Source organism: Lacerta agilis, chromosome 2 (genome assembly GCF_009819535.1).
Source record: "Lacerta agilis isolate rLacAgi1 chromosome 2, rLacAgi1.pri, whole genome shotgun sequence".
Taxonomy (NCBI): domain Eukaryota; kingdom Metazoa; phylum Chordata; class Lepidosauria; order Squamata; family Lacertidae; genus Lacerta; species Lacerta agilis.
Genome location: NC_046313.1, coordinates 33,294,934 through 33,321,095, shown reverse-complemented (window position 1 = coordinate 33,321,095; position 26,162 = coordinate 33,294,934). Strand labels below are relative to the sequence as shown.

General features: G+C 45.3%; 1 long non-coding RNA gene across 1 annotated transcript; it reads right to left on the bottom strand.

Annotated features, from left to right (window-relative positions):
* Window positions 1-9,441: 9,441 nt before the first annotated feature.
* LOC117042905 lies at window positions 9,442-25,141 on the bottom strand. Its single transcript, XR_004426106.1, has 3 exons — window positions 24,830-25,141; window positions 23,398-23,488; window positions 9,442-9,594 (listed from the first exon to the last, which is right to left on the bottom strand). It is a non-coding gene; the product is annotated as an uncharacterized LOC117042905 (long non-coding RNA).
* Window positions 25,142-26,162: the final 1,021 nt, after the last annotated feature.

Genomic DNA, 26,162 nt, shown 5'->3' with positions numbered 1-26,162 from the left:
GGCTGTGAACAAGGAACAACTTGGTATATATGTTAAACAGTTACAGTTATGTTAGATTCTCCCAAACCTCGGGATGAAATGGGGGAGTATGTTAGTATTTCACCCCCTCCCTTTGTGAGAATCGTGTGACTTATGGTCTGAGAGAAGGGGGAGGGAACTGAGTCTTTGATCTCTTAATTAACTTCTCTGTGCCAGACAGAATGTGACCTTCACTGTGTGTGTTAGACAGGGTTCGTTCTGTAGATAAGATGTGTGGAAGAAAACCTAGCCACACAGGCTGTATAGTTATGTATATATTGTAGCTTGTAGAAAAATAAAGAAGAACTGTTTCAAGTTAAAATAGCCAGCGCTTTATTCGACCTCTGAGGAAGTGAGGGTGCTCATGACAGACAGTCTTGAGTCCAGATATTTATGATTGAGCTGTAGGTGTTCCAGTCTTATCGCCTGGCCCAGTCGGGGCACGAAGTGGGGCACAAGACCTGGATAGATCCTGGCTTAAATCAACATAAACGTCACTACTTAACAGCACTACTTACTGTGGATACTTTCTGTTTCTACCGTGCGATTCACAGAGCTCAATGAAATACTTGCCCATAGGAGCCAACTCCTATGGATCATAGGAAACCCCCCTCCAATAAAATATTTGAGGGGGCCGTGCCCCCCAAAGTTGATAGACATTGCCATTCAAATGATGTGCATGTGCCGTTATCTTGAGATCAATTATATGAAGTGGGGCTTACCTGTCCCCCTCCCTGGTATTTCCTTCAAGTTGGCACCCCTGCCCTATTTCACACAGTCCTCTTTGGACCTATCCATATACCAAACTTGGTTTAAGACCAGTTTCATTGCTGCGGCTTTCTCCAAAGACATCTGGGACCTGTAGTGTGCTGAGAGTGCCATAATACTGTACTAGGGAGGCTGACGATGCAGGGAGTTGGACTACCTTTGGGGCCCTAAGGTTGAAAGACAATGTTTGACACAGCTATTGAAGGTCAGAAGGCCCATCCTTTTTGGCATCTGTGCATCCTATTGTGAGTTCTGTTCCCCAGAGTCTTGGGCTGTTTTGTTACTTCTCATTTGTGCAAACGATGCTGGCGGAATGCCACACTGTGCCCTGATTTGCTCTCGGTTTGTGTGCTTTTCAAGTTGGGAGCACTGGCGTAGGAAAGGCTTCATGCTCTGGCGTAGGGGGCGGGGTGCCCCAGGCAGCGGGATCCCAATAGGGTTCCATCTCGGCGGGCCCCACCCCTAGAATGCGCACCACGCCCCCAGAACGCACGCCAGCCTCACCCCCCACGTGCTTCCCGCCCCCAGTGCCAGAGCATGAAGCTCCACCACTGGTTGGGAGCTCTCAATGAGCAGACTGAGGCTGGTAGGGCAGTGATCCATTCACCCTAATGGACCTTCCTCCACTGTTCCCAGCGAGGTCAGTGAAGGAGATCACTCCATAGTGTACGCAAAGGACTGTGACCTTAGGGGCTAGAAAGAGAAACCAATCCCATTAATTCACCACTTCTGCCCTTGAATTAGCCTCACAAGGAATGACACCATCAGGGCAAGATTATTAAATTATCATCTTTGAACATGTCTTCTCTATATACTTGGCAGCATCTCACAAAGCTGGATCCAACACACAAGGAAATGTGAAGCCCTGACTGTATCGTGTATACCTGAAGGAGCATCTCCACCCCCATCGTTCAGCCCGGACACTAATGTCCAGCGCCGAGGGCCTTCTAGTGGTTCCCTCACTGCGAGAAGTGAGGTTACAGGGAACCAGGCAGAGGGCCTTCTCGGTGATGGCTCCCGCCCTGTGGAACGCCCTCCCATCAGATGTCAAGGAAATAAACAACTATCTGACTTTTAGAAGACATCTGAAGGCAGCCCTGTGTAGGGAAGTTTTTCATGTTTGATGTTTTATCTCTTTTATATTATTATTAACAATCTGCTGGGAGCCACCCAGAGTGGCTGGGGAAACCCAACCAGACAGGCAGGGTATAAATAATAATTATTATTATAAATTATTATTATTATTATTATTATTAATTTGCTGGGGAGTTTGCTTGGGGAGGGGACCTGCTGAAGAAGAAAGAATTCTCCATTGTGTGTCCTCATCTTTCTGCAGCTGTGAATGAGGAACACGGTTTAAATAAACTGTTGATTTCCTTGCTTTTCAAGGTGTGGAAGGAAACCTTGGAAGCTTCATTATCCCCTTTCAGTACCTATTAATACGAATAATTGATAGCACAAACTCAGCTTATAAAAGGCAGTCTGGCATTTGCAATAGGACAGAGAGGAGGAGGAGGAGGGAGGGGGAAACCAATTAATTATGTTTGTTGTTGTTGTTTTTAAAAAAAGAAATGGCACTGAAACACAGCAGAGTGCTCCTCTTCCCTGCCTTCCCTTCAATGCATTTCAGGAATACATCAGCTGATAACCTTCTCGATTTACAAGGCAGGCTGCTTGTCAGAGCTGACCTAAACTGGGTTTAATTGAAAGTCTCCTGTTGGCAGTGGGAGTGAGATATCGGAAAGGGCACCTTCATAGGAGAGTGCAGTACAAAGAGACTGGTGAAATGGGAGAAGGAATCTCAAAAGAGGTGCAGAGAGGAGAAGGAAGCAGCAGCAGCAAGGGAGCAGCACCCTCTGCTGGGCAGTTCCCAGAAGGGATGTGGAATTAGACAAAGCAGACAGGTGTGCTTGAAAGCAGCTGGTGGTTTGGAATGGCAGGTGTTAAGTGGAAAGGGAGACAGGAGGAGCTCCTGGAGTCCGGTGCTAGAGTAACACTTGCATATAAAACAGGGGTCAGCAAACTTTTTCAGCAGGGGGCCAGTCCATTGTCCCTCAGACCTTGTGGGGGGCCGGACTATATTTTGAAAAAAAAATATGAACGAATTCCCATGCCCCACAAATAACCCAGAGATGCATTTTAAATAAAAGCACACATTCTACTCATGTAAAAACACCAGGCAGGCCCCACAAATAACCCAGACATGCATTTTAAATAAAAGCACACATTCTACTCATGTAAAAACACCAGGCAGGCCCCACAAATAATCCAGACATGCATTTTAAATAAAAGGACACATTCTACTCATGTAAAAACACACTGATTCCCAGACCGTCCGCATTTAGAAGGCGATTGGGCCGCATCCAGCCCCTTAGTTTGGGGACCCCTGATATAAGAGATGGCCTTAATCTGGGCCATTGCAGCCGACAACCTGAAGATCTGCTATCTGGGGATTATGGCTGTGTCTAGCAAAGTCATCCCATTAGTGCAAGGACCACAGAACTTGGCCTGCCTCTCTGAAGCACACAGAGGTGGGGGGGGGGGTTTACACAGGGAAAGAAGAGGGAGCAAAGTTTTGTTGCAAAAGCGAACGTTCTTGCGCTAAGAGGACAGCATGGTTGGATACACCTGTCAGTCTTCCTACACAGATCTATATGTATGCCAGATGTTTCTTGCTGAATTTCCACAACACTCTGTTGTATCAAAGATCCATGCCTCTGAGGAGAAAAATGTATAACTTCTTCTTCATCTTATTCGTTCTTAAGCCACTGCTTCTTCACGAGGCGCTCGTTTTCCGGTCGCCTCGTCGTAACTTTATTTGATTGCGGTTTATCTGCATATTCTAGCGGCCTTTTCTTTTTGACACCATTCAAACTAATCCTGTGAGAAAAGCTCTATAAACTTGTCAACTTTTGAAAAGGCGTTTAATCCTTCATGGCACACTTTCGTGCCTTTCAAAATGAGATGTGGGCCGAGGGGGCCTCTTCTGCCACGTGCTGAGCTGATTAACATCTAGCATGGCGAAAGAGGGAAAGAAAATTGAATTACACGTGGCTCTTTGATGATCAGTGATTTCTCATATTAATTATTGCTACCGGCAGCTGCATTAGAGGCGTTGTGTGAGCAAAGGGTTTGAGTTTGCTTCGTCACCTCACCTCCATGTTTCTTTCCCTTCTAGAAAGCTCGCTTGTGTTCATGCGTTAGTAATTGTTTCACATGTGTATACAGTGGTACCTTGGTTCTCAAACGCCTTGGTACTCAAACAACTTGGAACCCAAACACTGCAAACCCAGAAGTAAGTGTTCCAGTTTGCTAACTTTTCCGGAAGCCGAACATGCTCCGTTTTGAATGTTTCGCTTCTGTTTTGAGTGTTACGTTGAGGTCTAACTGTTTTTGCTATTTATTTTGCGTTTTTGTTTTTGCGGCTCTTTTTATTTTTTGTTTTTGTGACTGTGTGGAACCCAGTTCAGCTACTGATTGATGGATCGTGTGACTGCAGCACATTTTTTATTGCTTTCATTTAATGGATCAATGGTCTCGTTAGATAATAAAATTCATGTTAAATTGTTGTTTTTAGGGGTTGTTTTAAAAGTCTGGAAAGGATTAATCCATTTTGCATTACTTTCTATGGGAAAGCGTGCCTTGGTTTTGGAACGCTTTGGTTTTGGAAAAGACTACCGGAACAGATTAAGTTTGCTTGAGGGCAAACTACAAACAAAACTGATCGGGGGTAAAGCATGATTATTTTGTCTGGTCAGATTCACCTACATACATGCAGCACAACAACTTTACAAAGTGATACCGTGCCAAAAAAAAAGTTCTCATTCCCAAGGAGCTTGAAAGCTAGAGACTGACACTAGGGATTCCTCCAGAATGCCAATATTTTGTGGGAGGGATTCAAACACATACTGGAAATCTAGGTTTGTGCACTAAAAGTGGGTTAAAGGGCTCTCTTGTCCAGGCGCAACAAATCCATTTTAAAGAGAGAGAGAGAGGCACTTTTTTCTGTTAGCAAGACATTGGGGGGGGGGATGCACAGAAAGTGTAGGATGAACTAATAATGAATGAGAAGAAGACACAGAAGCACCCTGCATGTCAATCAAGATGAATGCTCACTGCTGTTAAAATAGCCTATATGTGTCTAGATTCCTCCCAAGTCCCTTGTTCTCTTCATGCAAAAGGTAGATTTTGAGCAGGGATTTTAAGTAAGAAAAAGAGGTGGCCGCATGAGAGCGTTCTGGGCGGTATTTCTAGGCACAAGAAGGAAATAATCATAGCAAATGTCACACATGAATTGCATAAAGAGTGCTACTTGCAACTTCAGGACTTAATGAATATTTATTTGAATAGAATGAAAGAGAACGCAGTGGGCCGTGTGAAATAATGCTACCAAAAGCCATCAGTCAAGGCGTAAATATACTTTAGGTCGTATATCCTGTCCAGGTTTGTGCTATTCGTGTCAATCCAGGCAGCAAATGCCTGTCCAAAGCCGAGGAAATATTTCCACTTGCAAGAGTCCACAAACTGAATAAAACAGCCTATGCCTATTCTTATGTGCTCAAGCCTGCTCCTGAATTGCACTACACAGTACTTCCATTTACATATGGGAGACATACTGTGCAATTTGCATCCTGAACCACCATCAGCTAGGTTTTAGAACCAAACCAGCATTCTACAGGTTATTGGTATTCCCAAAGCCAATCTGTACAATTACAGATTTTAGCTGATTAATCATAGACTTATAGAGTTGGAAGGGACCCCAAATGTCATCTAGCCCAACTCCCTTCAATGCAGCCAATCATCTGGCTTTTGATTAAATCTCTGTTCTCTGCCTTGAAAGGTAGTGTCCTTTATTAGACACTGGGTGCCACCTATCATAGGTGCCGTAATAGCAGGTTTCCTGCACAGCGGTTCGACTAGATGGCTTTTTAAGTCATTTCTAACACTCTGATTCTATGGATGTTGCTAAAACAGCTGCCTTTCTGGTGCTATTGAAGGAAGAGCACAAATTCTTTTCAGCCCAAGAGCTTCCATGTTAATAAACCAAAGATACCATTCTGTTGCAAAAGGGGGGGGGGGAATGTGCTTAAACTTTTTTGTTGCCGCTGTTTTTACGTTGGAAATTTGGAATTTATGGTAACAGTTGCGCATCAAAGCCTAAACAGCTTCAGAGTTCAAATCCCAGTGGTATTATGGAAGACGACCCCCCCCCCAAAAGGTGGTTGTACTTCTGCAAACCTTGGGATTCTCCAATACCTCCTTCTCATGGGCGGATGGTGCCATTTTGGCTGCATGAGGACGAGCTTGTTGTTAGTCGATAAAATGCATAAATGCAACAGTCATATTTATAAGATGTTCAAGTCACCTTTCCCTCCCACTTTGGTGGGTTGTTGTTGTTTTTTTAATATAAAAAACACAAATAAAACAAATACGGCACTAAAATTACAAAACAGTGACCAAGCCAGCAGAGAGTAGAGCCGTTTGTCAGCTCAATGAGCTAAAATGAGAGACAATGCATCAGTGGCCTGCAAATGCTTTTCCAGATAAATAGCCTCTTCAGCTGCCAATGGAAGGCATAAAAATAGGAGGGAGCCAGCAGGAGCTGGCAGCTGGGTTTTGGGGTTTTTCCCCCCCTGGCAGTGATTATTGGGGAGCGGGAGGGGGAGAGAAAGAAAAAACTTCACCTGCTGGATTTTTTTCTTGTCATGTGTCAGCTGTACTGCCCATGTGGCTGCTTTTGTGCCCCCTGAGCTCTAAACGAGAAGCTTGCTTTGTTCAGCTTTGTAGCTCTGTCCTGCTCAACACCGGGTGTGTCCATAAGCCATGGGGGGGGGGGGGAACCCAAAATGAAATGCATCACACACACAATAGCAAACGGCAACGGTTTGCACGCACTAATTTACAGGTATATTCCGCTCTGGTCAGACCTCACCTGGAATACTGTGTCCAGTTCTGGGCACCACAGTTCAAGAAGGATACTGACAAGCTGGAATGTGTCTAGAGGAGGGCAACCAAAATGGTCAAAAGCCTGGAAACGATGCCTTATGAGGAACGGCTTAGGGAGCTGGGTATGTTTAGCCTGGAGAAGAGAAGGTTAAGGGGTGATATGATAGCCATGTTCAAATATATAAAAGGATGTCATATAGAGGAGGGAGAAAGGTTGTTTTCTGCTGCTCCAGAGAAGCGGATGCGGAGCAATGGATTCAAACTACAAGAAAGAAGATTCCACCTAAACATTAGGAAGAACTTCCTGACAGTGAGAGCTGTTCGGCAGTGGAATTTGCTACCAAGGAGTGTGGTGGGGTCTCCTTCTTTGGAGGTCTTTAAGCGGAGGCTTGACAGCCATCTGTGAGGAATGCTTTGGTGGTGTTTCCTGCTTGGCAGGGGGTTGGACTGGATGGCCCTTGTGGTCTCTTCCAACTCTATGATTCTATATGTGCAGCTGCCAGTTTAGCAATAGTCACTACAATTCAGATAGAATAGGGCTGCCATACGTCTTGATTTTCCCAGACATTCCTGGGATTTCAAAGGCAAAATCGACGTGGGGGGGGGGTCCAAAAGGCAGTTCTTTGTCCTGGTTCAATAACTGTGGGGCTTTCCTTAAAACAGCTGAACAATTTTGGTGGTTTCCCTTTTTTTAAAAAAAAAAAAGCTAAACAATTTTGTGGTCTTCCTAACAAAATCTGGTTTTTACTTTTTGAAATATGGCAACCCTAAGATAGAACTACGAATGCATCTCTCGCCATAGCAGGGAAGACTATCTCATCCATTTAAAACACTCTTATGCCATGGTCATTGCTTCCCCCTCTCCCTGCTGTCCTGCAAAGAATTATGGGAACAGTAGTTTCTTCAGGGTGCTGAGAGTTGTTTAGAGACCCATCACCATTCCCAGCACCCTTAGCAAACTATGCTAGGGTTGCCACCTGTCCTATATAATACAGGATTGTCCTGTATTTCAGTGTAAAATGCCAAATCCTGGATTGTTTCAGTTTTGTCCTGTACAGTCATACCTCTGGTTGCGAATGTGATCCATGCGGGAGGCACGTTCGCAACCCGCAATGTTCGCATACTGAAGTGCTGCATCTGCGTGACGTGATTTGGTGCTTGTGCGCGTGACGTAATTTTGCGCTTCTGCACATGTGCAAGCTCCGCAAGCCAGAAGTAACCCGTTCCCGTACTTCCGGGTTCGGCACGGTCCGCAACCCGAAAATGTGCAACCCGGTAGCGTTCGTAACCCGAGGTATGACTGTATTTCAGATCTTCTCTCTCTCTCTGCCAAGTTAGGGATCCTCTCGAAGTGTGTGTGTGTGTGTGTGTGTGTGTGTGTGTGTGTGTGAGAGAGAGAGAGAGAGAGAGAGAGAGAGAGAGAGAGAGAGAGAGAGAGAGAGAGAAATTTCAGAGGGGCCATCCTATTAGGCTGCAGTAGATTTTAATGGATTGCTTTAAAGTCACTTCAATACCAGATATTTATTTTTTTAATCGTCCTCCAACCACCCCCCTTCACCCAGCCGTGTATTTTGCCAGAACCCTATACAATTCCAATATTCTTTGTGGGGGAGTCATGACTGTTAAAATGGTGTGAGAGTGCTTCAAATGGATGAGGCAGATGGGGCAGCCCTGTGTGCTTGCACAGTCCACTGTTGAGTGTTGTCTATTGATGGGCAACTTCAAGACCCCTGCCTCTCTCCTTTCTTATGGTCCTTAAAAGTGTCCACTTGGTGCCCGGGCCTGAGCGTCCCCTTTCCCTGCAACAGGGGAACACACAAACATAGCAAGATGCTTTATCCTGAGTCAAACCACTGGATCCATCCAATTCACCGCTGTCTACACTGAGTGGCACCATCTCTCCTGGGTTTCAAACAGGGGTCTTTTCCAGTCCCATCTGGAAGTGGCAGAGTTTGCGAGTGGGACTTTCTGCATACTAAGCTACGGCTCTTCCCTTAAGCTTCCCTTTCTTTTTAAGGAAGCAGAACCCTGTGTGGGGAAATAGCTGACAAACCCTCAGAAGGAAAAATTGAAAACCTACCCTAAAATCAATGGTATGGGAATAATGCCATTCAATTTAGGAAAATGATGTGGTCAGAGGATTGCAGGTTTGTAGTCAGTGGGGCGGGGAGAGTGTTGTCTTCATTTTGTCTCTTAGATCTCAACCTTACGAGATGCTGCTCTCTTTCAAGAACACCACAGAACCCCAGTCAATTAAAGCATATCTGTCTTTTCCCCGTGGTGTGTTTCACACTGACTATTTTTGCAACAAGCAAGCAATGAGTGTCAGGTCCGTGCTTTAGACAGATGTTTCAGAATACTGTACAACGAGACTAGCCGAGGCCCCACCATGGTTGTTCTGTCAGGTTTTGAGTAGGAGGAACTAACATGTTTACACCAATGAATGAAACACAAAGCAGGGTGAATTCCCCTGGGATGGGATAATTAATTTGGCTCTGGGAAGACTTGTGACAGAATGCTCTTTTTCTTGGTAAGGAAAGTTTGTGTGTGTGTGTGTGTGTGTGTGTGTGTGAGAGAGAGAGAGAGAGAGAGAGAGAGAGAGAGAGAGAGAGAGAGAGAGAGAGAGAGAGAGAAAGAATTCAGGGCTTGCAAGTATTAGCAAAACTAAAGGAATATCAATTTTTAAAAACCATCTACTTCCCTTTTATTTCAACATCTGTTCAAAAGGAATGGCAAGAGGCTTCAAAGAGCCCTGGAGATTTCAATCCATTTCAGAAAGGACATCTTCTTTCTTGACCTCTTAAACACATCCAGTCCATTTCTGACACAAGCTCTTCATCTTGCCAAAGAGACAGATTGTGACTGCAGAGGAGGCAAGAGATGTGAGAGGTTATGATAAAACTGGAGATCAGCAGCATATGTGTTGACCTGATAAAAGCTAGCTAAAGGAATGAAAACCATGCATTCACAACTGCGGAACTCACTGCCCTTGGAAACAGTGATGGGTTGGATTATACCTGATGAAAAAGAAAAGAAGGGAAAGGAGCCAATCCAGGGATAATTTTCATGTAAACAGGAATGCGGCATTCAAGCATTGCTCCCTTTTGCACAAGTTGATAAAATCTGAAAGCTGGCATCACAGACTATGTGATCTGGTCCTGTTGGGATTCTGGTTAACAAAGGGTTAACAATCCACAGGATATGCATTCTCTATTTATGAGCTCTCTGTCTTTGTGCTGTTTGTTAGGAGTGGGAGTTGTTTTTGAGTTGGAGTGAGGTGGAGTTAGTTTTGCTTTTGACAGTGTGAAGAGAAGTAGCAATGCAGCTAGCTCCTCCTGCTCAAGTTTTTGTTTTGCTTGAATAAAGCTTCTTAGAAATAGAAGAAGCAGTGTCCTGCAATTTATTGGGACAAATACACACACAGACTGCCACAATTCTTGCTGTGACTATACTCTGCTGAAGCAGCCGAAGACGCGCAGAGGAAGAGTGTTGGGCGCCATAAATGTCGAGCCATCCACCCATTAGCATCTCCAGGACCAACTGGTCTCTGCATTCAAGAGGGCTGTATTTATTCTGTTGCCCCTGAGCAGAAAAGGTTTGCTGCCCTGACACAAGCACACACACACACACACACACACACACACAAAAACACAAACACACACAGTGGTGCCTGAGATAAAGACACTCTTTCCTCCTGCCAGTGCATTTCCTTGCCCTGATTGAGGAGCGAAATTGGGTGATAAGAATCCACCAGTTTGGGATCTTTTCCTGGCTTTTGGATTATTGCTCTCAACAATCCCATTAAATAGGTCCACAAGGTGTTGGACCGTTACCTCATTTGTAGAAGTCTGCAGACAATCTATCTGGGCCAGATGCCCAGATCAGTGCTGTGGTTTTAGTTTAGAAATAACAGTGTGCTTCCTCAGATGTTACTTTATCATTAAAGCATTCCCTAAATTCTGGAGTAAAATTTGGGACAAAAACACTGTAAAAATGATTCAATACAGAGGCGCAAAGTGATTCATAGACTTTAGAAAAGTGGAGATTTGTTTTTCCTGAATCTAGTATATGATCCCCACGGGCAGAGCATATTGCAAAAACTTGGCATTTCATATGCTGGTATTGACTAAAAGAGGAGGAATTTTAACTAAAAAGAGTTGCTTTTTTAAAAAAATGCAAATTGCTGCAGAAATGTGGACAACTGAATTTAAGACCTGGAAAGACTGTAAGCGAACCAAAACTGACAGATTCTTCTACCCCTAAGTGCTGACTATTGCAGCTCTGTGATAAATAAACTACAGTTCCCAAGATTCTTTGGGGGAAGCCATGACTGCTAAGTAGGATACAAGTGCTTTAAATGTATTGTGTGGATGTGACCTTCCAAAAGCATGCTTTCTAGGGATGGGCCCCGAGTGCTTTTCCATTTGCCCCACCAGTTTACCTAGGAATACCTGCCCTTTACCACTGAATCACAGCAAACATCAATCTGCAGAAAAACCAGTTTTCATTTGCTTTGATTCAGCGGTAAGGAGAGGGTTTTCCCAGGAGAAAGCAGGGGGACAAGCAGAAGTGTGGACGAGCCCTGAACCACTGGAAGTGGATTATCCTGCTACTCCCTGCTTTTGCTGACCCAAAATTGAACGCTATTGGAGAAAGGCTATGTAATAATAATCACTTATCTGGCTCCTGTCACAATAAAAAAAGAATTACCATATGCTATCAGACTAATGCTTGATCAGGACAAGTCCTGCCAACCCTTTCTGGCAATATCTCTGAAATTCAGACATCTAGGATTTCAGCCAGAAGTCTTTCCACACCCTTGCAATGAATTTGTTATAAAATGCTGGGGATCAAATCAGTAGCTGGGAGATGAACATTTATCCATGTTGAGGTAATGGTGAGCTTTGTTTTAATGCTCAGGGTCCGCTATATTTGAAATTCCGAATCCCCCCACCCAGTGCCGGAACTCACCATGAACACCTCCCTTGTTCTCTTACAAGGCCAAAATGGCAGCCACCTGAGAGATGCCGGAAGTGAGTTCCGGCAAGTTCCGGCTGAAGAAAGGGCCTCAACGTAACACTCAAAACGGAAGTGTGACATTCAAAATGGAGCATGTTCGGCTTCCGAAAAAAGTTAGCAAACTGGACCACTTACTTCTGGGTTTGCAGTGTTTGGGTTCCAAGTTGTTTGAGGAAGTCCCTGTTTTCATCAGAGAAATGTTGGAGGGTATGGAATTATGTGACACACACACCCGACCCGAGAAGATAAGTAACTATACAACCTTTAGATGACATCTGAAGGCAGCCCTGTATAGTTTTTTAATGTCTAATGTTTTGTTATGTTTTAAATATATTTTGGAAGCTGCCCAGAGTGGCTGAAGCAACCCAGTATGATGGGCGGAGTGTTGTTGCTGTTGTTGTTTGTTGTTGTTAAATAGGATATTTAATCCTATTTTCATCGGAGAAATGTTGGAGGGCATGAGAGTTACAATTTCCACCAGCCCTTAACAAACCTATTGTATGTGCTCAGCCTTTGATAACAGTACTCGCTTTCTATTTAGCAGATGAGTAGGAAAGATAGAACACAAGATCAATTTCCTGAGGCTCAACGTTGACTTATCAGCATCTCCAAGAGGCAGTGCTGAGAAAGGTATTTCTAGGCAGTCAGGTTTCTAGGCAGTCATTGACATTATTAGGCTAGGTGGACCATCAGTTTCACCACTAGCATAATAATGGATGGCTCTTTATGTACTAGATGTTGTCTTCTTACTTGTGGTATGCTGCATATAGCACAACATGATCTATATAGGGTGGAGTAAGTGCTGGACCTACAAGAGACCAATCAGCTGCCTCATCTGCTCCTTGTCCTTCATGGAGTTGCCTGGGATTGATTTTAGGACCTTAATAAATGCTCTGCTGCAATGGCCCTCAAGAAAAGGAAAGAGTACCTTGTGTTTCGGGTTGGATGGTCCCACCTTTTATTTCTGTATTCCTATAATTTGCAGAGGAAATAATTCATCCAGAATCATAAAAAAAGTCAGAAACCCACTTACGGAAGATACTGTATTGCAAAAGGGAGCCTAATTGAAGTTGATTTCAACAAATGACTTTCATAAATGGCGATTTCGTTTTTGTCGGAATACGTTTCACGGATCCGCCATGGATTTATATTTATTTGGTTATTTAATGAGTTTTTCGAGAACTACTTTTGGTGTAACTACGCGCGAAAGCGAAAGTGAAAGCATGAATGAATAGTGTGGTTCACTTATGAGATTAATCCGCCTTTATTTTATAGATCCGGTCATGTTCAAAGTTGTTAATGAGCGTTAAACTTGCTTCCCGCCTTTTTGGAGGGCAGCAACAGTGATTTTATTGGTTGAGGCATTGATGATGATGTCACGTTTGTTCCCTAATAAAAGGCAGAGGCACCCCGCTTAGGCACGAGACGTTCACGTTCTTTTGGTTAGTCTTACTTTAAGTTCAGGGTTTAGTTTAAGGGTATTGGGAGCGGGCTGGACGGGTTGGATGGGTTTTCTTTTAGTTAGAGTTAGATCGCGGAAGATCATTCGGTTTAGCCTTAGTTAGGTTTTCTTTAGGTTAGCTTAGGGCTAGAATTGCGGAAGATATTTCGGTTTTAGTTTTATTTAGCTAGCCTCGCGGAAGATTGGGCGCGCAGGGACTTTAAGCTTAGGAGAACTTAGCTTAGGGGACGAGCCTACGCGGGTTCTGCCGAAGCCACTAAAGATACAACCGGTGTCTGTCTTCCTTTGGGGTAAAAGGGGGGAGTAAAAGGTTTAAAGTAAAATTTTAATTTCTTTAAGTTGGTCCGTCTATTCAGAGTCAGGGTATATATTTTATTTCACGAGGCAACTTTTCACTAAGAAGGCAACTAGGAACTCACACATTATCGGAGTCATCAATTGGCTTACTCAACATCCTTCAGACTGTGAGGCTTGGCCGGCGACCGTGCTCAGAAGCACGCGGAACGCTGGCCGCTTTCCCCGCAACTGGTACCTCGTGCATAACCAGTCCAAGGCCGTGCACGAGGAGCTCCAGCACCCAAACCCCGACAAGTGGTGCCCCTCTCTGAGGCAAAGCGTAGTCGAAAATCGCTTCCACGAAGACTCCGGTTAAAGGCAACATATCGGAAGTGGCTCGGAAACAGATGTTGAGAGGTGAGGTATAACGGCCCGGTTTATCCAGGATTTCGCTGCAGTAGCGCGAATCCACCGCTTGCCCAAAGTAGTGTAAATAGAAATTGCGCGCGTGTATTTTGCCCCAAGGGGTCCCCGGGTAGAGCGGCAAGGAGTTTAGTGTAAGCCTACGGGCAGGGTAAGGTCTTCCCTAAAGCCTACGGGTGGGAAGGGTTCTGGCAAAAGCCTACGGGTGCCAGGGTTTTTCGGTCAAAGCCTACGGGTAGGGCCGGTGTCTCCCGAAAAAGCCTACGGGTGGGAGGGAAAGGTTTTCTGGCTAAAGCCTACGGGTGCCAGGTTTTTCGGTCAAAGCCTACGGGTAGGGCCGGTAGCCCCTAGTAGAAGCCCACGGGTGGGGGTGGAGGTTTTCTGGCTAAAGCCTACGGGTGCCAGGTTTTTCGGTTAAAGCCTACGGGTAGGACCGGTGTCCCCTAGTAGAAGCCTACGGGTGGGGGAGGAAAAGTTTTGGAAAAGTGTTAAAAATGGGCTCCTCACTCTCAACTGCTCAAGTTAAATTTTGTGAAGATTTATTGTACCTCTTGAAAAGAAATGGTCACCCTGTCTCTGAATCAGAAGTAGAGCTTTTAGTTAAAACTATTGGGGAAGTTTGCCCTTGGGTCCCTAAGGAGGGAACGAAAGATTTAGCTTCATGGGAAAGGATCGGGTTAGAATTTATGGCCAACCCGAAAATCGGAATTCCTGTACAATTAGTATGGAGCAAAGTAAGAAACTGCTTTCAACAAATCGCTCCAAGAAATGTTTTGCTTAATGGAACAGTGAATTTGGGAAATACTGCTTTTAATAGTGCCCCTGTGCTGCCGCTTGCGGTTGTGCCATTTTCGGCCCCCTCGCAGCAGCCAGTTCAGGCCCCGTTGTCGTACACGCACTCGCCCTTGTCCAATTTGGCATTGCCAGATTCATTGCCGCCTGTGCCGGTGCAGCAGACGCCGTCGGCCTTTCAAGCCCCACCGCGGACTGCCCCACCGCCAGTCGCTCAGCAGTCATCGCAGGCCTTTTACCAGCCAGCGATCTCAAGTCAGCAGCAGCCGCGGACCTCGCTCCAAGCAATGGTCCCGCTTCCTCCATCGCAAGCCGCGCTTTTGCCAGCGATCCAGCAGCAGCAGCAGCAAGCAGCCTTTTTGCCAGCAAACCCTGCTGCCCTGCAGGCCGCGCTCAAGCCAGCAGCTCCAGTTTTGCAACAAGCTGATTTCCAATCAACAGCAATCCAAGCTTCAATGCAAGCAGCACAACAGCAATTTACCAACCCTTCAGCACCTCCAATGCCAATGCAGATTCCAAGACAAGAACAAAGCCAAACAATGATGATCCAGATGCCAGGACTTGCAGTACAGAGCCAACAACCTTATGCTCCAACTTCAAGTCAGCCATCTTGTCTTCATCCAACTTCAAGTCAGCCATCTTGTCTTCATCCAACTTCAAGTCAGCCATCTTGTCTTCATAGTCAGCCATCTTCAAGGCATCCAGATGTCAAAGACTCTTTAGCACCATCTAGTGGCTCACCATTTGGAAAGCATCAAGAAGATTTAAACTCACTGATGCCACCTACAGATCCAACAGCAATGCAACCCATCTGCAGAACTCAAGCTTTGGAAGCAGCTTTGGGACAAATAGACTTTAGTGCTGATCCAATGCACATCTTTCCAGTGATTCGTGCCAATGGAGGACAACCTGCAAGATATCAAGCCATTCCTTTTGAAACACTACGCGAACTACGAAAGGCCATACGCGAAAATGGACTTCAAGCTCCTTATACTAGAAGTTTACTTGAAGGACTGTCCACTAGTAGACTTCTGCCATCTGATTGGAAGTTGATTCTTCGCACCTTCCTGTCGCCTACAGATGCTCTTCTGTGCCTGCAAGAGTGGAAAGAAGTAGCAGCCAGACGTGCAACGCCACTCGCCACAGAAGATATGCTCACAGGATCAGGACATTACTCCAATCTCAATCAACAGCTAGCCATACCTGATGCTGCACTCGTCACCATAGCAGACATCGTAGTCAAAGCTTGGCGCAGATTACCCAATCGCACAGATGCCAGCTCAGTATCAGGGTTCGCTGCAGTTAGGCAAGGTCCAAAAGAGCCTTATGGGGACTTCGTGGATCGCCTGATTGTTGCAGTGGAACGCCAGATAGAAGATCGTCATGCCAGAAACATGCTGACAAAACAACTTGCCTTTGAAAATGCCAATGATGACTGCAAGAATGCCCTAACAGCAGTTGCAGCTCGTCCAGATGCCACATTGACGGAGATGCTACGCGTCTGCCAGAATGTTGGTACCCACTCCTACAAAGCACAACTCTTGGCAGCTGCAGTACAGATGCCACGTCAAGACAGCTCTACGCCAGTCAAGAAGTGCTATGGGTGTGGAGGCGATGGGCATTTCAGGTCGCAGTGCACGACAACACCAAGACCTTCTGCCAAGCCACCAGAGAGATGTCCCATCTGCCAAAAAGGATTTCATTGGGCGAATGATTGTCGTTTGAATCCACAAAATACATCACCTACCTCATCTCCAGTTCAGGGAAACGGTTCTGCGGGCCGCGCCCCGGCCCCGGTAAAACAATAGGGTGCAAGTTCAAGAACATCATGAAGGTCAACCATCCCGGAAAGATGAACAACGCTACTCCTTATCCAGGTCATCAGAAAAAGGGAGTGATCCAGAGAGATGTCTACTCTTCAGATGTCCAGAGAAAAGATGTGACCTCATCGGAAATTCAGGTTCCAGAGGTTTCATCGTCTGCCTTACCTATTCAAAGGGTTCCAGTAGAGAACATAGCATTCAGCTCGCCTTCTGCTAATAGTCTTTCAGTTCCTGCTGATGTCAACCCTGCTTCACAGCAAGCAATCACAGTCAAGTCTCTGATCGCAGAATTGCCTTCAACGTTGAGAAGACATCCTACTGAAGTCAACCTTGCAGCACCTGAGCTTTACTCACCTTCGAGTCAAGGTCAATCTGTCATTGAAGGACATTTGCCCTTGATGAAACAGCAATATCCAGGTAGCAACCCAGCTGATGATCACTTTCCATGTGGCCAAAGAATACAAGTGAGTGAGCCAGCTCCCTCTTGTGGAAGCTTAAATATCACTCCGGTTAGCAATGTCCACACCTTTGTGTCACCTCCAGCTTTTAAGCTCAGCCCGCCACAACCAAACAACTATCAGGAACAACAACTTCGACTGCCTTGTGTCAAAGAAGAGGTTCCATCCCGTCAGCTTGATGCACGACTGACTGAATGCCGGCAGGTTCAACAGCATCAGCAACTCTTGCCAACGGAAGAACCTCAAGTTTGCCAACTCAACGCCAAGCAGCTTCAGAGTTGCCAACTTCAGCAGTGCAAAAGACCTGAAGCCAAAAAGACGTCTTCAGACACTGCCAACGAAGAACAAGAAGCTTCTTCTGTCCCAGGTATACCACTCTTCTTAACAGAGGACTGTTACTTTTCAAATCCATGGTTTGCTCAGCAATTGCCAACATCCATTCGTGGTCCATTCCCAGACACTTCAATTTGCCTTATCCTGCCTAGGATGGATCGCCTCCCTGCCACAGTGACACTGACTGCAGGCCTAGTTCGAATTACAGATTCATCGCAGTTGCTGATTCCAGGATTTTCAACTGTTCCTTGTGTCCTAACAAAAGGCTTGGAAATTGCCAGACTCTATTTGCTTACTTCTACGCCTACAACTCCTGTAGACTCTTTGCCTCCTCAGGCAGCAATGGCGCTAATCAAGATTACAGAAGAACGCCCTCATCTCGTCTTAGAAATGGGTGGACGAAAGATCAAGGGTCTTCTTGATACAGACGCAGATGTCACCGTTATCGCCAGAAAGGACTGGCCTGACCAGTGGGCAACGACTGTCACCCAGGAAGTCTTCGGAGTCGGAGGTTTCGAACCCGCCCACCAGAGCGTACATCCGATTACCTTCCAGTCAGACTCAGGCTCCATGGTGCAGCTCCGTCCACTTGTTATGGATGTGCCTATCACCCTTTGGGGTAGAGACTTATTGTCTAAAGCAAGAACTGTTGTCCATACACATTTTTGATGTGGGCCTTTGCATCAGCGCCAGTACATGCTCTTCCACTCACGTGGAAGGAAGGACCCCCTGTATGGGTCGACCAATGGGCGCTGACGTCAGAAAAGCTCGCTGCAGCAGAGGCCCTAATCAAAGAGCTACTACACCAGGATCGTGTGCAACCCTCTAATAGCCCTTGGAACACCCCAATCTTCGTCATCAAGAAGAAAAGTGGAAAATGGCGTTTGCTTCAAGACCTGAGAAAGATCAACGAGAGAATTGTTCCAATGGGTCCCCTTCAATGTGGACTTCCTAACCCTAACCTCATTCCTAGAAACCATCAGCTTGCAATCATCGATCTCAAAGATTGTTTCTTTACTATCCCGCTAGCACCTGCAGATCAAGAAAAGTTCGCTTTCACTCTACCTGTGCTCAATAACACCAGACCAGCCTCCAGATACTCTTGGAAGGTACTCCCTCAAGGAATGGTGAATTCACCGACTCTCTGCCAGAACTTTGTGGATAAAGCATTGCAGCCTTTCAGAGCGCAATATCCAGCCTTAGAGGTTTGCCATTACATGGATGACATCTTGATCCATGGGGAGAAGGTCTCAGAGCATCATATTGAGCATCTTACGCGCATCCTGAACTCTTTTGGGCTTTGTATCGCCCCAGAAAAGGTACAGCGCACTGCTCCATTTCATTACTTGGGTCACAAACTGCTTCAAGACACAGCCCTGCCAGAGATGCCAAGCATAGTCATCCCAGAGTCCTTTACCTTGACACAACTGCAGCATCTCTTGGGACAGATAAATTGGGCTCGAAAGTCTCTAGCAGTTCCAACATCTGAACTCTCACCATTGTTTTCTGCTCTTAAGGGACATACATCTCCTTCAGATGTTATTCCGTGCACCTCTGAGATGCGTCATGCTTTACAAGGGGTAAACACAAAACTACATCAGATAGCTGTAGATCGTGTGCCAACGGCTAACTGCACTCTCTCATGTGCCATCTTCACTACACCAAGATTGCCCACAGCAGCTTTATACGTTCCGGATACTTCCTCAAAAGTGGCAATCGTGGAGTGGGTTCATCTTTCGCACACGCCTCAAAGGAATGTGTACCCCAGTATGGACGCTGTTGCTGATCTCCTTGTTAAGTGCAGAGGCCGTGCAATTCGCCTGAGTGGAAATGATCTGCTTTCCATCTACCTTCCTTTCTCTCAAGAACAAGTACTAACTTTGATTCAGTTTTCAGATAGTTTCCAGATTGCTATTGCAGATTTTGTTGGTTCATTCTTGTATAATCCTCCTAAGGACAAAAGATTCACTTTGTTACAGCAAGTAAACTATCACCTTTCATCCATGTTGGTGCTTCAACCTATTCCCACTGCAAAAACTCTGTTCACAGATGGCTCCTCTTCCTATGGTGTCCTTGCATGGCGGGAGGATGGACAATGGAAGACTGTGTTTACAGAGAAACAACTTTCAGCACAAAGATCGGAACTGGCAGCAGTGATTCTTGCTTTTCAGACTTTCACTACAGAAGCATTCAACCTCGTTGTAGATTCTCAGTATGTATATAGACTGTTATCATCGCTTCCAGTTGCTTATCTGTCTCCGTCCATGGACGAAAATCTCTTTAATTTGTTCGCGCAGCTTCAAGAACTCTTACAGAGACGTTCATTTCCCTTTTTTGCTGCACACTTGCGCTCTCATTCTAACCTCCCAGGATTCCTGGTGGAAGGAAATGCAGTAGCAGACGCTGCCCTCAGGACTCTAGCCTTCTCCTTGTTCGACAATCCTGTGACAAGCCATGAAACTTTCCACCAATCAGCAAAGGTTCTACACAAGACCTTCAACATTCCAATGTCACAAGCAAGGGACATTATTTCATGCTGCCCTTCGTGCTCCAAGTCTCCTATTTGCTTGCCATTTGATGCTGTAAATCCTCGAGGCACGGAGGCGAATCAGCTGTGGCAGATGGATGTGACACATGTCCCAGCCCTTGCTCCAATGTCTAAGTTGCATGTCACAGTGGACACCTTTTCAGGTTTCATTTGGGCTACAGCTCTGAAGGGAGAAACTACGAGGCACGTCATACAGCACTGCATGAGAACCTTTTCAGTTATGGGAAAACCTCAAGCCATTAAAACAGATAATGGCCCGGCCTATGCTTCTCAGGCCTTTAATGACTTTTGTGTGCAATGGAATATTTCCCTATCCCACGGGATTCCGTTTAATTCGACAGGCCAAGCTCTCATTGAAAGGACACACCTCACTTTCAAAACTCTGCTCCATAAACAGACTGCAGGACGTCACCTTCCAGCCTCGGAGATCCCTTTGGCAGTTGCAAAGGTGCTGTTCACCTTAAATTTTCTTCTCTTTCCACATAACAAGCCTCATTCCCCAGTGGATCTCCACTTCAAGAAAGAAGAACAGCTTCCTCGACCTTTGGTCTCTTATCGCCTCTTGCCTGACATCGTATGGCGAGGACCAGTTCCACTCATCACTTGGGGTCGTGGGTATGCTGCAGTTGCCCTTGAAGAAAAGGCTGTTTGGGTGCCTGCCAGATGTGTGCGCCCTTGGAGAGCTAAGGAACCAAGTTAAGAATATCCACCTCGTTGTTTGACTGCACCAGTTTCCAGTGTCAAATGCAGCAACTCTTCAAAAGTGCTCAACAAATAGCACCAGTTGAGTTCTGGGCAGTTTGCCTTACCCTCCTACTGCCTAGGCCTTTTGTTTGCCTCTGGGCAGCCCTCTGATTCCTGGCTGCCTGGATTTGTTCCAGTTACTCTCTTACCTGCATTCACTAGCAGATCACCCTGATTTGCTTGCTTAACCTCCTTTCTTCTACAGGTATCGTTGTTTCTTCAGAACTCGATGTTTCAGCACTTTCCTGAGCTCCATGAACTTTTCCTGAGTTCCAGGACTATTTCTTCTACATGGTCGTGTGTAGTCGGAGAAGAAGACGACCGGCAACTCATTCATCGTCTTCATCCTCCTCTCCAACACCATTTTGCAGTTCTAAAACTGTCCTGTACTTTTATTGTATTTACAAAGCTTGTACTTTCAATTTTGTATGCTTCTTGAAATATCCGCCTCGCAGATTACATGTGTTTTCCTTATAGCTTGGTAATTAATGATATGGATGTTTATATACATGAAACTTTTCTGAAATGGTTTCCATCTAGAGCGTCACAATTTTGATGATATGGAAATGTTTATGTAAGGTCAAAACATTGTCTTTGTGCAGTTCTAGTCATAGACATATTCATGCATATATGTTTTATTTCAATAATCTTAAATCTCCTCGTTGTGTTTACAAAAGTTGTAGTTCGAAATGTGGTAACACTTATATACCTTATTTGAAATACTTCCTTTGGTCAAAGAATTGGTCATTCTCGGATTTGTTCAAAGTATATATGTCAAGTCTGGTGACATCCTACCCTTTTGGTACCCCTATTTTCTTTTAAAGAATCCCCCTCTATATGCTACCTTTTGGCAGTAAACCAGGTTCCCAGCTTTTCCTTTCACTCTATTTCCTGCTGTTGATGGGAGACCCTTATGCAGGTAGTTTTAATCCCATCTCGTTTGTTGCTGGAAACCCTTGCGTAGATGGCTTAAATCCTCATCCTGGCTGGGACACCTTTATGTGGGTAGCTTAAATCCCCTCTTGTGGCAAAAAACACTTGTACATAGGTGGCTTAAATCCCCTCTCTGGAATCGGACCCTAGTTCCCCGTTACCTGTGGTCGCTGTGGTAAGTCCAGAATCTACCTTCCTGAAAGTTCCCTCGATTCTGTAGCCTCGGAGCAACAACCCTTTTCCGTTACCTTATCCATTTTCCTCAGTTTTCCAAATAAAAAATTAAAAAAAAATGGGGGAGGGGTCTGGGTAGGCTATGTAGCCCCAGCTCTAGTTATACTTTAATTTTGGGTCCCGGATCGGGACCTCTCTTATGTTTGGGCAGTCGTTATCCGTTATTTTTAATTTTGGACCTGTATCAGGTCCTCTCTTGTGTTTGGGGAGTAATTTGTTGTTTTACGCTGCACGCGAAAGTATACATGCTTATGAGGTGATTTGCTGTGTTACACTACATATTGAAGTATTTATATATACCTAAAAGGTTTACAGTGTATCGGATCGATCACTTTTTATGTTCGGCTAGTGGTTTGTTATTTTCATGACTTTATTGCTACATTATTGTACAAGTATCTCCTCCTATGAAAGGGGTGGATGTTGATGGTTTTGCTGGTGTTTATATCACAGTTTTGATGTAGACTTTGGTGTGGACACTGTCGACATTGTCGACGTTCGCCTTTTCATGTCGAGGTCTATATCAAAACAAATGGTAATGTTTGTGTCAGATAAATGCTTATGATATCTCTAACCTTCCTTTTTATATAACTAAATCAAAACTAATTTAATTTAAAACAAAAAAAGAAAGATGATATGTCGGAATACGTTTCACGGATCCGCCATGGATTTATATTTATTTGGTTATTTAATGAGTTTTTCGAGAACTACTTTTGGTGTAACTACGCGCGAAAGCGAAAGTGAAAGCATGAATGAATAGTGTGGTTCACTTATGAGATTAATCCGCCTTTATTTTATAGATCCGGTCATGTTCAAAGTTGTTAATGAGCGTTAAACTTGCTTCCCGCCTTTTTGGAGGGCAGCAACAGTGATTTTATTGGTTGAGGCATTGATGATGATGTCACGTTTGTTCCCTAATAAAAGGCAGAGGCACCCCGCTTAGGCACGAGACGTTCACGTTCTTTTGGTTAGTCTTACTTTAAGTTCAGGGTTTAGTTTAAGGGTATTGGGAGCGGGCTGGACGGGTTGGATGGGTTTTCTTTTAGTTAGAGTTAGATCGCGGAAGATCATTCGGTTTAGCCTTAGTTAGGTTTTCTTTAGGTTAGCTTAGGGCTAGAATTGCGGAAGATATTTCGGTTTTAGTTTTATTTAGCTAGCCTCGCGGAAGATTGGGCGCGCAGGGACTTTAAGCTTAGGAGAACTTAGCTTAGGGGACGAGCCTACGTGGGTTCTGCCGAAGCCACTAAAGATACAACCGGTGTCTGTCTTCCTTTGGGGTAAAAGGGGGGAGTAAAAGGTTTAAAGTAAAATTTTAATTTCTTTAAGTTGGTCCGTCTATTCAGAGTCAGGGTATATATTTTATTTCACGAGGCAACTTTTCACTAAGAAGGCAACTAGGAACTCACACATTATCGGAGTCATCAATTGGCTTACTCAACATCCTTCAGACTGTGAGGCTTGGCCGGCGACCGTGCTCAGAAGCACGCGGAACGCTGGCCGCTTTCCCCGCAACTGGTACCTCGTGCATAACCAGTCCAAGGCCGTGCACGAGGAGCTCCAGCACCCAAACCCCGACACGTTTTAATATGACAGCATGAGAAATTTCTTATATAAACCACTAACCTTTCTATTTATTTCCCTCTTACAGAGATAACACTGAAGACCAAATGCTGTTTGTAGGAAGAGAACAAAATCAGCCTTGCTTCTCATTATCCTTTTTTTAAAAAAACAAAAAACAGGAGAAGCCATTTATTTCAAATAACGAGATTGAACATGTCAGGAAATCAGCCATAAACCCTGTTATTATAGCAAACTAAGAAGGTTGAGTGCCTATCAGTTTGGAAACAAAATACCACCACCCAAAAATAAGATTTGTGTGGCTTCTACATAGTTGGGGGACAGCCCAAGCCTTTAGAAGTACTTGGGCTTATGGGTTTAAAGAGAGAAAGATGGAATGTGATTTATTTTTTAATTATCTGGTTGTTATATTGATATTGATGAGACAGTGGACATCCCTCTTTAGATGGTAATGTGTATTAATTACGTCATTTACTGCCAAATGCGATAAGCCAGCCTTGCTGATTTAGGGACACTCCTACTCATTCTTTTTGAGCGAAGCCCTGGACTTCAGCCTGAAAAGTATTGCCTTGGAGAAAACACTGGGTGCCTTCTGGCAGGGGCAAAACTAGGCTTTATTTCACCTGGGTCAAAAACCCAGTTTGGCGTGCACGCACACACACACATATGCTTTTGTGTACACACATACACAGGCTGGGAGCATCAATGGTGCCTCTCTGGAGGCTTTACCTATGGCATTTAAAAAAAAAAGGCTAGCCCCTTTGTAGCTACGGCTCTGCCTTTTGGGCTACACAGCATGGGTGGGGAAAGCCTCAAGGTGTCTCTCTCTCTCTGGGGTGTAGGAAGGGGGTGGGGGGTGCAGTCCACCCCGGGTGTCATCCCTGAGGGGGGGTGACAAAATGGCACACCATGGGGGCGGTACTTACCACGGGGGCCTGGTCTGCAGTGCGCCCGAGCCATGTGTCTCTCCTGGGAGTGACGCAGTGGCTCGGGGCCCCGCACTGCCCAAAACAGCAGCATGGGGCTTGCGTCCGCCAGGTGGACTCCATGGGCAGCTCACCGTGCCACCCCTGTGGGCGGATCACCCCTCCACCGACCGGCGCTCCTGGTGCCGGAGCAGCTAGCTACTCTCCTGCTCTCTCTCTCTCTCTCACACACACACACACACAAATATCTTACTACCACAAGGTTCCTGTTCCAGGTTGCCTGTAGTGCTGGACTACAGCACTTGCTCTTAGAAAGCTAACTGGTCCCATTTGCATTCCTCCAGGTTTGCGTTTCTCTGTCCTTGCACCTGTGTGCTCCTATACCAGTTGCGGCAAGCAGGACTCTAGATCTAGCCCGCAACTCTACAGATGATTGAGGCACCATCTTTGTTGGCTGCCTGTTCCTATTGCATTAGAAACCCTAAAATCGTAACTCGCAAATCACTCTGCCATCGTGTGCTGAAGCCTGCACAGCAATGCCCAGGTCTCACCTGCTTCCAAAGTTTCCGTTAAGTTGCTGTCGGCCATCATTTATTTTCGGGCAGCTTCCCCAGACCCCACTCTGCAGGCACTGCACGGCACATGTTTGCCTCAGCAAATGACAGGCCTGGCTCAAAGACATCCATCTTCTTAGGAAGGATTGCGGGTGCCAGCTGGAAGCTATGGATTCGGGCCATGAAGGAAATCATGCAAATGACTTTGATTTCCATAATGCCACAACTATTAACTTTGCTAAGGGCTGTTTTACGACGAGCTGCTTGTGGCAGAGGACAGTGGAGGGCTTGGGGAGCAGCAGTAAAAAGTGAGAGGCATCCGTGCAAAGATGGTCCTTAGGAGACAGTAGAGCGCACATTGCTGTTCTGCCAGAGCAGCTCCCAGACATAATGTCTGCTTTGCACATCACCATTTACAACCTAGGTAGTAACAGAAGTCTTAGGGGCCCATAGGTGGAGGGGGGGGGACATTTTGCAAATTTGCATGTGTGTTAGATCCTTCTATGCTTGTAGCATTTCCCCTCGTTAGTTTAGCCATGCATATATTCGCTTTCTTCATATCCCATCAGCTACTCTCAGCCTATCAAACAAATAATGCAAACTTCCATTCTTTCCTCAAGTGGATGGGGACCAGGGAGAGGGCCTTAATTGTGACACCCTGTTCATGGAATGCTCTGCCTAAGGACTAGCACCAACTGATATCTCTTTCCAGTGTCAGGTTCACACATTGCAGCACAAACACTGTGGAACCTTGGTTCCCGAATGCCTTGGTACGCAAACATTTCGACTCCTGAATGCTGAAAACCCGGAAATGTTCCAGTTTTTGAACGTTCAAAAGCCCAACGTCCGATGCGGCTGTCGGCCATTGTTTCCAGGGCGCCTGTGCCAATTGGAGGTCACGCCTTGGTTTTCGAACGTTTCGGAAGTCGAAGGGACTTCTGGAACGGATTACATTCGAGAACCAATGTATCACTGTATAATGAACTGGCATACTGTTGGTTTTACCCACTTTCCGTCTACTGTGTTGTCTTTTGATTGCGGTTGTTTTTAAAAAAGATTATCTTTGAATGTTGTCCTTACAATTTTGTTGAATGGCAGCTCAGCAATCTTTTAAATAAAAATAATTAGACTGAAATTATTACAAATAAAAATCTTTAAAATTTGGGGGGGGAGAGAAAGACATTGTGTGGTTTAGATATATATACTCAGAAACCTATGCAAAAGTATTCCCAAGTATATATAGGATTGCAGTCATGGTTTGCTCTTAATAACCCTCTGAACAGTATCAATTGTTATAAAACGGCTTGCAAGAATTCTAAGGTAAGGACAC